This window comes from Macrosteles quadrilineatus, unplaced genomic scaffold (genome assembly GCF_028750875.1).
Source record: "Macrosteles quadrilineatus isolate MER2022 unplaced genomic scaffold, UCM_ALF_1.0 Scaffold_8__2_contigs__length_117827958, whole genome shotgun sequence".
NCBI lineage: Eukaryota > Metazoa > Arthropoda > Insecta > Hemiptera > Cicadellidae > Macrosteles > Macrosteles quadrilineatus.
In genome coordinates, this window is record NW_026542601.1 from 36,242,253 (window position 1) to 36,258,510 (window position 16,258).

The 16,258-nt window shown below is 40.6% G+C and overlaps 1 protein-coding gene across 2 annotated transcripts in view; it reads left to right on the forward strand.

The window, feature by feature from the left end:
* The first annotated feature begins 12,055 nt into the window (after nucleotides 1-12,055).
* The window catches only part of LOC128999466 (monocarboxylate transporter 12-like), an 84,811-nt gene continuing 80,608 nt past the window's right edge, over nucleotides 12,056-16,258 (forward strand). For both annotated transcript variants that reach the window (XM_054426004.1, XM_054426006.1), the window contains exon 1: nucleotides 12,056-12,436. The gene's annotated coding sequence lies outside the window, so the exon portion shown is untranslated. The remainder of the gene's footprint in view (nucleotides 12,437-16,258) is intronic.

Consider the following 16,258-nt stretch of genomic DNA (forward strand, 5'->3'; position numbering starts at 1 on the left):
AGTTACCAGATAAAATGAATTTATTATAAGAGTCTTTATATATATCATTGTTGTAATTTGTTAATTTAAAAGTTTTTTGAAAGGTAAAAGCTAGTAAGATTTATTTTTGAAATTTAGCCTATTTGAAAATGATTAATGAAATAATTGTAAGTTAGTAGGGTAAACGGGTATCAAAATTTTTTAAAGTTTAATTGAGAGTATTTAATTCATGTATTATTGTTAATTATTGTTGTTGTGTTATTCTTTTAAATGGTTAATTACAGCTCGTTTCTCTCAAATGGCGTGTTGTTCTTGAGCCTCCATCCATGGTTCTCATTTTGTTAAGTAAAGTTTTGTGAGCCGCTCCTCGGGCCTGCGCATGGATCACGCTTCCTTTTCGTTAGTCTGGGTGCAGGCGCGAGGGCATGGTTCATCTGTTTTTTTTTTATTTATTTATTTATTTTTATTTTTTTTTTTTTTATAAAATCTAAAAAAAATCAACAGCTGCCAAGTCAGTTTTGGGTCCTTCTGACTGTTTTGTGGTAGGCCTAGGCTTACAATTTTTGCTCAGTAAATGTAATTGTCTTAGGCTACTACTTCTGGTAGTCTTTTGTTTCTGTGTCCCGTACAATTTTTAGTGTTGTTTTGTCTTGTAAAATGTTCAGTTTGTGTTACCCAGTCAAGTAAGGTTAAAGTCTTTTATTTTGCTTTGTCCTTGCCAAACTAGTTAAATTAAGTTGAATTAACTGCTCTTAAAGCTCCCCAGAAAGTTTGAGTCATTTTACTCAAGTTTTAAGAAAGTTATGAGGAATTAAGAGTTTGGCAATTCTCCATTCAGGTTTGAACTGGGTAACCAATAGGCCAACTGGTTTCAGCCTTTGAGTTAAGGTTTGGGATGGTCTGGAGAAGCTGCTGGAACATTTCCCCCAGCTTTTAAGACCATTCCGAACAAATTCGGATCACAACTTTTGGAGAAATTAGCAAAAATACATGAGTCGTTGCGTTAGGCCTAAAATTTTTGTATGGAACGTTTTTTGTCAATTTTAAAGTATTTCTCTGTGTTTAAGTGTCAATTGTTCTCTGTTAACTTGTTCTTCTGGCCACTTTGGACCAGACAATTTAAATATTTTCTCTCTATTGGTGAAATTTACCACTGTCACATACCCGTCTGGCCTGCTGACATTGTTACCGCAAATTAATGTTACCATTCTTGTACTGTTTAACCTGTTAGTTGTTTTATTTAAAAATTGTTATTGTTTGAAATGTTTTATATTGATAAAGAGCTGTTAAAGAGAGATAAACCTTTTAAAAATTTATAATTTTTTTTTGAAAATATTATGTTAGGCCTAATCTGTGGATTTTCGGAAGTCAGTGAAAATAGTGAAATGTGTGACAGTGAATTTTGCGGATATGGACTTGAACTCTTTCTGGTACTACTGTGTTTCTGGGTTTGTTACTCAGGGCCCGTGAGGAGGAACATGTAGCAGCCGCATCAGCATTGACGGAGTGGATTCTACTGCTCTTGGCCACCCCTGGATCATGGCCCCCCTCTTCCGTCATGCTCGTTTCCCCCTCCGGTGCTGCTTGCCCAGAACCATTGAACTGAACGCCCTACCGCAAGTTACTTAGACCTAATTTATTGTTACCGCTATGGACTGAGGGATTTTAATTGTTATTTTGTTAATTTGTGCACAAATCTCTATTTATTGTTATTCCTTTTAAACAGATGAACCATGCCCTCGCGCCTGCACCCAGACTAACGAAAAGGAAGCGTGATCCATGCGCAGGCCCGAGGAGCGGCTCACAAAACTTTACTTAACAAAATGAGAACCATGGATGGAGGCTCAAGAACAACACGCCATTTGAGAGAAACGAGCTGTAATTAACCATTTAAAAGAATAACACAACAACAATAATTAACAATAATACATGAATTAAATACTCTCAATTAAACTTTAAAAAATTTTGATACCCGTTTACCCTACTAACTTACAATTATTTCATTAATCATTTTCAAATAGGCTAAATTTCAAAAATAAATCTTACTAGCTTTTACCTTTCAAAAAACTTTTAAATTAACAAATTACAACAATGATATATATAAAGACTCTTATAATAAATTCATTTTATCTGGTAACTATAGAAACTTTAGGGGCCCCAAATTAGAATTCAATAGAATATTTAATCTAATATATAAAATTCTCGTGTCACAGTGTTTGTCTGCAAACTCCTCCGGAACGACTTCACCGATCGTTATGAAATTTGGTGTGTAAATTCTGTAGGTATGCGAATAGAAAGTAAACTATTTCCCGTTTCGAAATTCTTAAAAGGGCTCCGCCCCAGTGGCTCTGGAGTTTCCCATGTTAACCTTATGAGAAATGGAATTAATGAATCTTAACAGCTGTTTCAATTAAACAAGTTGGTTCTGTTCTATGATGTTCAATAGCATTAAAGTTACAAGGATTACCAACAGGGTGCAGCACTATTATTTCTTTTACATTTATGACAACAGCTAATTTGCAACCAAAAGGTGAGTGAGCGTAGCGAACGAACTTCAACCTGGAGGCGAGTTAGCGTAGCGAACGAGCTAACCTGAAGGCAAGTGAGCGCAGCGATCGAGCTCCAACCTAAAGGTGAGTGAGCGTAGCGAACGAGCTCCAACCCAAAGGTGAGTGAGCGTAGCGAACGAACTTCAACCTGGAGGCGAGTTAGCGTAGCGAACGAGCTAACCTGAAGGCAAGTGAGCGCAGCGAACGAGCTCCAACCCAAAGGTGAGTGAGCGTAGCGAACGAGCTCCAACCCAAAGGTGAGTGAGCGTAGCGAACGAACTTCAACCAGGACGTGATTGAGCGATGCGAACGAGATCATCTTGAAAATTAAACTTAACGGTACTTTCTTTCCATCGGTCTGTCTTAGGGGAAACCTATAACTTTGGCGATACGAAGTTCGCCGGGTCAGCTAGTAAAATTATAAAATTTAAAAAAGATCAACAAGTAGCCTAAAGAATTAAAATTTAAAAAGAATAACAATTAATAAACTATGTATAGGCCTATAACAATAATAATTTCAAATAGTCTCTTGGGTTGCTTTTTTTTTTATAAATAAAATCAAAAAACATAACGACAGTGGGTAACTTGCGGTAGTGCGGTTGGGTTTTGGGCCAGGTCTAGAAGTTCAGCACCGGAGGGGGAACCAAGCAGGGCGGAGAGGGGGCCAAGGTCTACGAGGCAGCCATGAGTTACAAATTTCCTCCGCCAAGGTCGAAACGGTCCAGTGCATAGTCCTCCTCACGGGCCCCAAAAGGCGCGCGTGGCGCGATAAATTTACACCATTACGTAGCAGAACAAAAGTAAAGAACAATTAACAAAACTGCTTTGCAAAAAATAAAGCATAGAAACAGATGTTAAAGGATAAATTTGTTCTGAAAATCCTCTGCGAGGCAAACGGCTCTGACGTCGCTGAACCTATGAGTTGCTGGCGGAAAGAGTAAGAAAAACAAGACTCACAGCCTTGTTCGGGGTCGTGAAAGTGACAACGAAACACTGAACTAGCCTACTATAAAAAAACACTTGAACCATTGAATATGAGTCGTGACATTCGCCCGGTGGAAATAGTCACGGCTCAACCTCCCTCTCCAAAAGAGGACACTCCTCTCCAAAAGGGACAAACAAACAAGCCTCTCCCCCACTTCCTGAAAAGAAATTGACCTGAAAGACAACTCAGGTGTCTGTGGTGGGGAACGCCAAGGGACTTCCAAACTGAGGGGAAAACTCACCCCCAGGGTTTGCTCTGGCCAGAGCTGGAAAATTTTGTGAGGGAAATTCCTTCGCAGAACACAGGGGACAGGAGAAGTGATCAGGTTCTCTGGCCCAGTGCACTTCCCACCCAGACACAAGAGGAAAGAAAATTGCCTACGGAAGAGTTCCGCGGAAGGGCTTGAGATGAGAAATGTGCGCCCTCCGGAACACTTTTCCAGTCCGCGGATCTCCAAGCTCCGCCGTGACAGGCGTCAAAAACCTCAGGATGCGGTGGGGACCTGACCACCGATGACACAACTTTGCAGCTCTCTTGTCCACAGCCGAACTGGCTGGATGAGCTTTACAAAACACCAAATCCCCCACCTGGAAAGGGTTGTCTACTCTACCACGATTGTGCTTCCTCCGGACCAATTCCCTAGCTCTGATCAAGTTTCTCCTGGCCGCTTGCCAAGTTGCCTTGACATCAGCCGCACCAGGAGGTGGCAGAAGGTCGCCAATTCCCCACACATTCGCTAACGGGTTGTTAGGCGGATAGCCTAGAAACAGCTCGAAAGGGACCGCCTTGTGACTCTCATGGTGAGCAGTATTGAAAGCAAACTGAAGCCAAGGGAGTTCCTGATCCCAGGTGGTCTGCTTGTCAGCATGGAAAGCTATGAGAGCGGAACGAAGATTGCGATTGAACCTTTCAGCATGAGAAGGCTGTGGATAGTAAGGGGAAGTAGTCACATGGCGGATTCCGTGCCCAAAGCACATTCTTTTGAACAGATGGGAAACAAACTGTGTTCCGTTGTCGGAAACAATGGTGGCGGGTATTCCAAAATGTTGGAAGAGGTGAGTTCGAAGTACCTGCACGGTGAGCTGTGCAGTGGCATTCCTTAAGGGGAAAAGCCAACAAAACTTGGAGAAGGCATCCACACAAACAAGTAGGAACTTATTTCCTGACTTGCTACGCGGGAGAGGCCCTACATAGTCAATGAAAACCTTCTCCAAAGGTCTTTCCGCCACCTCAGATGACAACAAACCAAACTTAGAGTTTTGAGCGGGCTTGCTCAGTGAGCACATTTGACAAGAACGCACCCTAGCAGCAAGATCCCGATCCATACCCTTCCAGATGAACATTTCCCTAACCTTCGCAATGGTCTTGTGGATACCTAGATGCCCACCCACAGGAGAAGAATGAAAATACTCAAAGACCATAGGGATTAGAAGACTAGGCAGCACAACTTTAGGTTTACCTCGCTGCCGAGCGCGACAGCAAAGGGCACCCTGGGACAGAAAATATGGGGGGTGGGCTCCCCCATTTTGAAGCTCACCAATGATCTTTGCCAGCTCAGGATCCTTCAGCTGATGGGGAATGAAATCAGAAAAGGCGAGTGGAAACTCCAAGAGCACGGCACAACCCGGTTGCTCTTGGTCAGAAGGAGGATCGTCGGGTGAATGGTACATCCTAGATAGTGTGTCCGCAATCACATTCTGAGTGCCTCGAACGTGTTGCACTTGGAACTTAAGGGACGATATTTGGACAACCCAACGACCAATTTTCCCAAGCTGGCGTGGATGTGCAAGAAGCCACGAGAGTGCCTGGTTGTCGGTTTCCAATAAAAACTCCTTGTGCTCCAAAAAGCGTCTGAATTTATTGACTCCAAACACGACAGCCAAACACTCGAGTTCATACACAGAAGAGCTTTTCTTTTCGCAGGGACTCAAAGTGCGTGAGGCGTACGCAATTGGCTGCCTAACACCATCCACCTCTTGTGACAACACAGCCGCAATTGCGACGGAGGAAGCATCTGTTTGCAAGACAAAGTTTTGATTGAAATCCGGCATCGCCAAAACAGGGGGCTGCATGATAGCCTCCTTGAGAAGGTCAAAAGACGTCTGCTGCGCTTCACCCCAGACAAACTTGGCGCCCTTCTTCCGAAGCTCATTGAGAGGAGCCGCCAATTCAGCAACATTGGGTATGAAGCGTCGGTAAAAACCTACCATGCCGATGAACCTAGCAATACCCTTGACATCTCTGGGAGGAGGAAACTCCCTGATAGCCTGGGTTCTAGCGGGGTCGATGCAGACGCCTCTATGAGAGATAAGATGACCAAGGAACGAAATTTCCGGCTTTGCAAAACTAACCTTGTCAGGATTCACGGTAAGGCCAGCCCTATTCAATCTACTCATGACTTCTTCAAGATGAATCAGGTGATCTTCGAAGCTCTCACTGTACACCAAGAGATCGTCGAGGTAATTGAACACAAACTTGAACTTGACATCATGAAAGATGGAATCAAGGAGTCTGGTGAGAGTCTGGGCCCCCACAGCAAGACCCATCGGAACTCTTGTGAACTGATACAAATTCCACGGAACGCAGAAAGCAGTGAGAGGTCGAGACTCAGGTTTCAAAGGAATCTGATGATAGGCCTGATTCAGATCAAAAACAGAAAAATACTTGGCCTTACCTAACCAATCAAAAGCAGAATGCAAATCGGGGAGAGGCACAGAGTCGATTTCAATTTGCGCATTCAATTTGCGATAGTCCAAAACCATTCGGGACTTGCCATTGGGTTTTGGGACGAGAAAAGCTGGACTAGCGTAGCTCGAACGGGAAGGTTCAATGACACCATTTTCCAGAAGTTCGTCAATGATTTTTCTGAGAGTTTCCATTTTGGGTGGAGCTAATTTGTATGGGTGAGAGCGAACGGGACGGGTATCTGTTAGACGAATCTCGTACTCTAACAGGTTAGTGACTCCAAGCTTTGGCGTCAGCACATCTGGGAAACGAGAACACAAGGTTCTGATGGCTTCAGCCTCGCAAGTAGTCAGATGCCCTAACGGATCAATTGTTGGCTTGCTGGGTATCTCAGGCTCGACTACCGCAGCACCACCACCAATTTCATCAGCAAAAGATATTAATACCCGTCTCGCAAATCGGAAAAAACACTGACCTCTGCCTAAATCCAAAATTAGGCCAGTGTGCTTGATAAAATCCGCTCCCAAAATGACAGGGAAACAAAGGTCCTTAGCCACCCAAAAACTCCAAACCCAAGAAAAATGTTCAATTTTGAACTTGAAACGGGCTTCATAGATGATGGGAAGGGGTGAATTTGACGCAGTCCAGCAGATAGGGGTTTTTCGCTCAACTTGCTTGATAAGCCCAGCCGATTCAAGTTTTTCAAAAAGGGACAAGGAAATGAGGCAACGGGCTGACCCAGAATCCACTAGGGCCTTCTGCACCGTGGAACCTATGAAGATGTTGAGACGTGGGCAAGTTGAGCGCGCCGCTTTCACGCCCATGGAAGCAAGGCCCGCAATCCCCCGCAGCAGAGGCTCGGTCACAGGCACAACACTCCCAGAAGGGGAGGCAACAGAAACATTAACTGACTTTAACTTAGACTTTGACTTACTTGAAAAAACATTCAAATTATTGCCCTTTACATTATCACCAACAACCTCACAGGAAGGATTGGGCAATTTTTCCTCCTGCGAGCAAACTAGTTTTTTGGACCACGTCTAAAATTTCCACCTTGACGGCAATGCCGCCGAATGTGACCTGGTTGCCCACAACCAAAACAAACAACAGGTTGCCTCTGCCACTGCGGCGGTTCGGGACCCAACCCCACGGGTGCTACGACAGCATGATGACCAGCTAGGGGAAGATGCCCCGCCGCTTGGTCTCTCTGAAAATCAGCGTCCTGGACAGATCTCGAAAGGATGGAAAGTCTGTCCAGATCCGCAAAAGATGAAGGCCGTGGTGCAAAAACCAGACGGGAGCGTTCCTCAGGCTTCAACCCCTGAAGCACAATGTCAATGAGCTCAAGCTCACTGATCCCCAAACGCAAGACCCTTTCCACCGCGCGAATGTCCCCCACGTACTGGCTGAGAGACTCGGCTGGCTGCTGAGGACGAAAAACTCTCTCAACTTTCAGCTTCTCCATGACCCGACGGGGCATGAAAAGCTCCAAAACTTCTTTATGAAAAACATCAAAGGTGACGCCTCTGCGCAAACAATCAAGCAATCTGTCCCCCAACGGTTTCAGACAGTATGGAGCAATGAGTTCCATCAAAGTTGCGTCTGACATGCCAGGGTATTCACGCATGCGCAAAACACTCTCCAGAAAAAAACAAAGACCATTCACATCTAACCCGTCCACCGGCCGGAAACCACTCAGGACAGAGGCAAGGGGATGGGGAAGTTTGCCAAAGGAGTTAGAGATGGAAGGGGAACTATGAACTTGAGAAGGAAAGGGAGATGGGGACTGGACATTCAGCGTAGCCGCAGCCAAGGTGGACGTGTGAGAGGGGGACGGTGTGACATTTGCATTTGACATTTGAACATTTGCAGGCAACTGGAGCAGTGTACTTGGCGTAGGCGGAGCCTGGGGGGTACCCACTGGAGCCACAACTTCAACAACAGACTTTGGCACTTCGTTTGAAATTTCCAAAGAACGGTTGTCTTCAAAAATTTCAACTTTCTCTTTGACAGACTTTCCTGCCTTAATACTCTCCAAAATTCCTTCCAGCTCAAGAATTCTGGCTTCCACCCAGCTCTTGTCCTCATCTTGGATTTCAGGTTGCCCTGAAACCAAGAGCAGACGCTTACGCCAGTGCGTCAGCTGTGTGATAGCCGAACCCTTAGCTGAGCCCATAGGCAAACTACTCCAACTATTAATTTCCCCACTTAGCTCTTCCATCCTCTCTTTACATGCCTCCAGTTCCTCATCCAAACTGAGCGACTCAACCCAAGCTTGAGGCATGCTAGCAATTTGTCTGAACTGTGTACGCAAAGTGCGTACATCAGTTCCAGGAGTCTCCCCCCGGGACCGCACCTCGTACACCAGCTCCGGCTTCCTCAAATATTCCGGCACAATTGACGCCATACCGAGTCTCAACCAGTACTTGACTCAAAACAGACAACAAAAATTTTTTCACAAAACAAACACAGAAATTTAATTCCTAAGGCTTCTGGACGTTGATGCCTACGCACCTGATGGGGCCCAAAAGAAGAACCTGCCCATTCATACCGCAAGTACCGCAAGAAAAAACAACAACAAATGACCCACGAACGTACACACACACAAACATACACCGATACATACACTAGACAACACCTAACACTTGTGTGATGGGGTGTACACACAAACCTTTTTTTTTTTTTTTGACACATGACCATGCTTTTGACACTCTTGCTCCCGAAGGATGCAAGTCATTACCACCGATTCCACCCGGTGCCTCGGCCAAAGGGCGAGCTCCTAATAAAATGTGTTTACGCCCCACCACAACAACAACAAGACCTTTTTCCAAAACTGCCAGGCCAGAACATTTCCAAGAAACCAATCCATCCACGGCTCTTCAAAACAAACAAAAAACAGAACGCGGACAGCGATCGCATCTCTAAGTATCCGAGTCGTGAAACCAAGTTTCACGACAAGGCACCCAGGACGCAACCCACTAACCACGCTCTGCTACCAGATGAACCATGCCCTCGCGCCTGCACCCAGACTAACGAAAAGGAAGCGTGATCCATGCGCAGGCCCGAGGAGCGGCTCACAAAACTTTACTTAACAAAATGAGAACCATGGATGGAGGCTCAAGAACAACACGCCATTTGAGAGAAACGAGCTGTAATTAACCATTTAAAAGAATAACACAACAACAATAATTAACAATAATACATGAATTAAATACTCTCAATTAAACTTTAAAAAATTTTGATACCCGTTTACCCTACTAACTTACAATTATTTCATTAATCATTTTCAAATAGGCTAAATTTCAAAAATAAATCTTACTAGCTTTTACCTTTCAAAAAACTTTTAAATTAACAAATTACAACAATGATATATATAATGACTCTTATAATAAATTCATTTTATCTGGTAACTATAGAAACTTTAGGGGCCCCAAATTAGAATTCAATAGAATATTTAATAAAATTATAAAATTTAAAAAAGATCAACAAGTAGCCTAAAGAATTAAAATTTAAAAAGAATAACAATTAATAAACTATGTATAGGCCTATAACAATAATAATTTCAAATAGTCTCTTGGGTTGCTTTTTTTTTTATAAATAAAATCAAAAAACATAACGACAGTGGGTAACTTGCGGTAGTGCGGTTGGGTTTTGGGCCAGGTCTAGAAGTTCAGCACCGGAGGGGGAACCAAGCAGGGCGGAGAGGGGGCCAAGGTCTACGAGGCAGCCATGAGTTACAAATTTCCTCCGCCAAGGTCGAAACGGTCCAGTGCATAGTCCTCCTCACGGGCCCCAAAAGGCGCGCGTGGCGCGATAAATTTACACCATTGCGTAGCAGAACAAAAGTAAAGAACAATTAACAAAACTGCTTTGCAAAAAATAAAGCATAGAAACAGATGTTAAAGGATAAATTTGTTCTGAAAATCCTCTGCGAGGTAAACGGCTCTGACGTCGCTGAACCTATGAGTTGCTGGCGGAAAGAGTAAGAAAAACAAGACTCACAGCCTTGTTCGGGGTCGTGAAAGTGACAACGAAACACTGAACTAGCCTACTATAAAAAAACACTTGAACCATTGAATATGAGTCGTGACATTCGCCCGGTGGAAATAGTCACGGCTCAATTGCTCTAGCAGGTCATCTAAATTTAACATGGCTGTGTCCCCCTGACTTCAGTCGTCAACAGGTGCTTATTAATGAAACTGGGGAGTCATGGTGCTCACATGTAAATTAGGAGGACTGATTCAAATCGTTCCCCACGTACAGGGTTTGCCTAGGGGGAACCATCCATTGTATAAATATTATAATTTGTGTAACATATATTTTTTATGTGGAATAAATTATTTTTGATTTGATTATTGCTCACGCGCTGTGACCTCAGCAGAGCTTTTGACTGCGTATCCTAGATCACATGCCTGTTCAAAAAACTTAGCAAAATATGCAAAAAAATTAACAATTGGCAAAAATGACCGGTGGCGTAGTTATTTCCGCCTTCAATAACTCCCTAGTCAACAGGAACTCAGAATAAGGTACGGTAACACTTGAAGATGCAAAGCTCTATTATAATAGGGGCCGTCCACATATTGCGTAACACCTTTTTCGTCACTTTTAAACCCCTCCTACCTGTGACGCTGCAAAACACAAGCCTAACCCCCCTAACCCTCTGTAACATGCTGTCAGATATCACAACAATAAACTGTTAAACAAGGTTGTGGTGTACCTATGAGGTGGAATTTTCTATTGAAGTAAAAAATTGGTTGAAAGTTGGTCTGGAAGTAATGTTATCAATAAAACAAACATTTTTAGAGCAAACTTTATAGTTTAAAAATGTTTTTCTTAAATCATTTAGGTTTTAAGAAAATCGATTTTTTTAGTGCGTTATCGCACCGATCTGCTTGACATACTATTAAGGGTTGTTCTTGATGCTGGTAGAAGGGGGTTTTCTTACTTTGGGCCGGCTCAGTAAAATCATAGACTAACCAACAAAAGTAGACTAAACGTAGACTAAACTTCTCATCCCATTGTCAATTTTGAAGCTCGCTTTTGTGTCTATAGTTCATTTCCGGCGACACTGATCGCTAGTGTTGACGACATTATGTTTCTATAATTTTAAGTTTAATTTTATGATTTGTACTGATTTGTAAACATGATTTGTAAACAGTTAAGGGGATTAACACGGTTGACCACAATCCAGACTTGCACTGATTATGAGAGTTTTCTATAAACTGACAATTGGTCAACCTTTTGGCTTCCTCAACCTTTTAAGTACAAAGATTTTCAGGGCCACGATACCGATACCCCATCTTTGTCACAGAACGTGCCCCCATAGATAAAACATACTCCCTTTTAGTAGATTTCTCATCCTAATGGAACAGCTGAAGACAATTTTATTGTTAGTTCTGTACGGTTTATGTAGAGGTCGTGTTTTGTTTACAATTTGTTTCCCGTTAATACAGTCATTTAAAACCTCGTGATAATAATACGATCTAATCATAAACAATAAATTGTCTCCTAGTTATTTAACCAAAAAGTAAAGCACAAATCAAGAAATTAACCCTAAAATAATAGAAACAAAATTTCGTCGACACTAGCACCCAGTTTGGCGTACATGAACTAGACATAAAAAACGAGCTTTAAAATTTACAATGGGATGAGAAGTCTACTGGTGCCCCGATGTAATGTGATGTCGACATTGCGAAACCTCTTTATTTAATCTATGATAATCTACTTTTAAGTAGTGTTCTCTGTACGTTGTTTTACAACGGTGTCAAATCAGCTGATTCCTCATTAGTGAAAAGCACAAACAGAAATCATTTCAAATTACCTGCGCATGCTTCGTTTCCAAATTTAAGCCATTTTGTTAGTGCCCCGTCGTCTGCTTGTGTGTCTCTATGTGTTTATTATTTCCACGTTTTCTGCAAATATAATCTTTTTTAATATTTAATTGTATAAATTATTGTTGCTTCCTCCGTCCGGACTTCGAACTAATTTTTACTTGCCGGTTGGTGTAAAATCATTAATTTCAGCCTATAGTTTATCAGCGTTTCAATTTATTTCTTTACTAAATTCGGAAATAAGTGAGTTATATCGATAACAGAAATTTTGTATACCAATATTTAGTTGGGTCCAACTCTATAAAAATTATAGGCCTAGTTACTTTTTTAATCATAGAATTGGCCATCAACTTCAACCCCTGGAATTCCAACAGATATGGTGCCCTTTGTGGTTTTTTAGCACTTAGGTAAGTTTTTAGGCTAGGTATTCACACTCTAAAAAAAACATTCAGTCCAATAACTTAGCCTAGGGATGAGCATCGATAGAAACACATCGATGTTGACCATCGATGTTAACATCGATGTGTGAAAAACATTGATGAAAATCGGACCGAAACATCGATGTTTTAATAAAAATTCCGTAATTTTGTAAAAATTGTGTACAGTAAAATTCTAAAAACATCGATGTACGATAAACATCGTTAGCTCACTATCAATGGCAAAAACATCGAACATCGAAAGAAAACATCGATGTTTCGAAAACATCGGCCATCGATGCTCATCCCTAACTTAGCCTTCCTTAAGTAGCAGGCTAGACCTACATACTATTCTTACCATTAGACTTAAAGTGTTTAATTGTCCGTCTAGAATAGGCTTGGCCAAATAACTTAATATGGTTTAGAGAGTAACTTACTTGAAGAAAAGAATCTGAACAAAAACATACCCTACTAACTTGGGTACCGGTAGTAAAACTTGGCTAGTAAGTTGCTATTAACCCAGAAATAGGCCTAATAGAAAATGGTTTTGTAAGTTACCGTAGGCTACCTACAAAAATGTGTTCAATCATCAAGTCAGCTGTATAGTCCTAAGTATGCCTACATATTGTTTACTCCCTTCAACGCTACTTTCTCCTACGGATTCCACCATCCGGTTGAGGAGATTTTACACTGTGACTTAAGTTATGATTCTTTCACATTAGCCTAAGTTTACACAGTTTCTTACAGTAGGATATGGTGAGATGAATGTGTTTACAAGGTCACAATAAACATAAACAGTGTCCAATTAACAAGTCAGATTATCAACAATAAACATTGCAATCAGCTGATTTATCTGCAACAGCAGGTGGGCTCCCGTTTGATTTAAAACCAAGCTAGTACATTATGAAAGCTTATATTTAACTAACCTATATACGCTGACGCATGGTTACGGAGTGACAACCGGCCGGTTCAGTGGCAGTGGACCACTGCAAGACAGTAGGCTACTTTGTTTTGCAGGAAATGGTTGGAAAAGTTAGGATTCATTTAAGTGATTGTGTCTACTTCAGAGTGTGCTAGTTCATGCTTTTGCTTCTTTAGTTCCTCAAACTTCCGAATAGTGTTTACAGCAAAGTCAAGTTTTAGGTCATTGTCCAACTGAAGACGGCTAAGGGGTTCGTCATGCATACCAATTATCAAGACCATTAAAATCTCCTCTTCAATCTGTCCCCATTCACAACTTTTTGCTAGAGAATGAAGAGCAGTTACAAAGTCTTCTATAGACTCTGTTGATCCTTGTTTACGCTTTAAAAATTTAGCTCTTTCAAAAATTATATTCTTTTTTGGAATGAAATACTGTTCAAACTTATTCAAAACAACATTGTAATTGTTGATATCTGATTCATTTAGTTTAAATGAATCGAGTATTTGTTCTCCCTTTTCTCCCATGCAGTAAATAAGCATATCTACCTGTGTTATGCCGCTGGCTTCTTTAAGGCCACTCAATGAATGGTATCTTCCAAAACGTTTTCTCCAACTTGGCTATTCACTTGGGTTGAATGTAAAAGGTTCTGGTGGTTTCACATTTAGGGAAATTGCAGCTTCATGAGGCACATTAAGGGAAACATTAGGTTCATTCGACGACTGCACCATGTTTTAATACCGTACAGTATATAGATTAATGAGAATTCATTAGTTTTGATTCAAAAGTATATTATTTAATTCCGATACAGTTATAAAGCAAGAACCTTCAAAATATTTACAATGCAAAGTCAATAAACCAACAGAATTATAACATCTACTTAATATTACAACACTTAAGTAATAACATATAGACTAACCAACACAAGTAGACTTCTCATCCCATTGTAAATTTTGAAGCTTGTTTTTCATGTCTAGTTCATGTACGCCATACTGGGCGCTAGTGTCGACGAAATTTTTTTTCTATTATTTTAGGGTTAATTTCTTGATTTGTGTTTTACTGTTTGGTTAAATAACTAGGGGACGATTTATTATTTATGATTAGATCGTATTATTTGGTTAAACAAGGTTTTAAATTACTGTATTAACAGGAAACAAATTGTAAACAAAACACGACCTCTACATAAACCGTACCGAACTAACAATAAAATTGCCTTCAGCTGTTCCATAAGGATGAGAAATCTACTAAGGGAGTATGTTTTATCTATGGTAATAACTAGTGGCTTGTAGGGGCAATAGCCCCTATATTCTAGCAATTATTTTGTACACATTATTAGTCTCATGGGATACCCTACCTTGAATTATCATTTAACATTTTTGTATATTATGATAAGTTTAGTAGTTATTACATACCTGCATAATGCATTTTGATGTCTGCTCTGTTTAAAATAAAAATTCCAAAGGACATGCGGTGTGTTTTATAATATAAACTTTCTTATCATAATACCTACAACTAAGGAACATTTTCCATTAACAATCTTTATGACTATTAATTAAATCTATATACAGGGTGTTTTTTTTAAGTGTGCCACCATTGGGATCTCAGTAACTAATGATTTTACAGCAAACTTTAAATGGGGAACATTCCCTTGTTTTTAAAGGAGGTTCAAAAATAATTAAATGAAATTTTTGTAAATGGCCGCCATTTTGCAATATGGCGGTCAACTTTGAAATTTCTTACGGAACACCCTATATTTTATCATGTTTTCGGATAGAACACGCAATTTAAAAACTTTTTTTTTCTTGACATTTTTTCGATAAACCCACTTGTTTAGGAGTTACAGCCTATGGAAAAATGACTTCCGGTGTACATTTTGTAGCTCCTAAACAAGTAGGTTTATAGCGAAAATGCGAAGAGTAAATAAGTCAATTAAGTCTTAAAATTGCATCCACATTCCATAAAGACCATAAAATACACAGTTTTCCACTTTTCAAGTTTGCCACCATTTTGGAAAATGGCCGCCATTTTTGAAATAATAGAATTAATATTTTTAACAAATTTTATCATCTTTTTGGAATGTGGATGCAATTTTAAGACTTTTTATGATATGATGGAGGATATTATTGTAATGTAACTGGAATGTAGGTCTTCTACCATTATTAGGACGATTTAGAGACATCATTTTAATATTGTCCTTAATAATGGCCATTGGATACAGAAGATTTTGATGAAAAAGCTGGCTACAAATTTAACATGGGGATGGAATGTCTGTAAGTTGTATTGATAGTCAAAGATAAAACATAGGCCTACGAAAAATGTGGGGCTATTTTAATGTAAGACTCAAATGTAAAACACCTTTAAAAAACTAAAATGAACTGAATTATCAATCATATATTTCAATGTGTAAAAACGTAAAAAATGCAAAAAGACTTACTTATTGAACAACTAGCTGTACCCGCGGGCTTTGCCCCGTTCAACTTCACAAGTGAGCTTGTTCGCATGGCTCAATCACGTCCTGGTTGATGTTCGTTCGCTACGCTCACTCACCTTTAGGTTGGAGCTCGTTCGCTACGCTCACTCACTTTTGGTTGCAAATTGGCTGTAGTCATAAATTTAAAAAAATAATAGTGCTACACCCTGTTGGTAATCCTTGTAACTTTAATGCTATTGAACATCATAGAACAGAACCAACTTGTTTAATTGAAAAAGTTGTTAAGAAATTCCTTTTAAATATGAAAATCATAAGGTTGACATGGGAAACTCCAGAGCCACTGGGGCGGAGCCCGAAAGCCCGATCAGAATAAAAACTACTTAGTTTTCCAATTTAATGCCTAAAGAATCGGTGTACCGAATTTCAGCCTCCTAGGTAAATGGGAAGTGAGAGAATTAGTGAT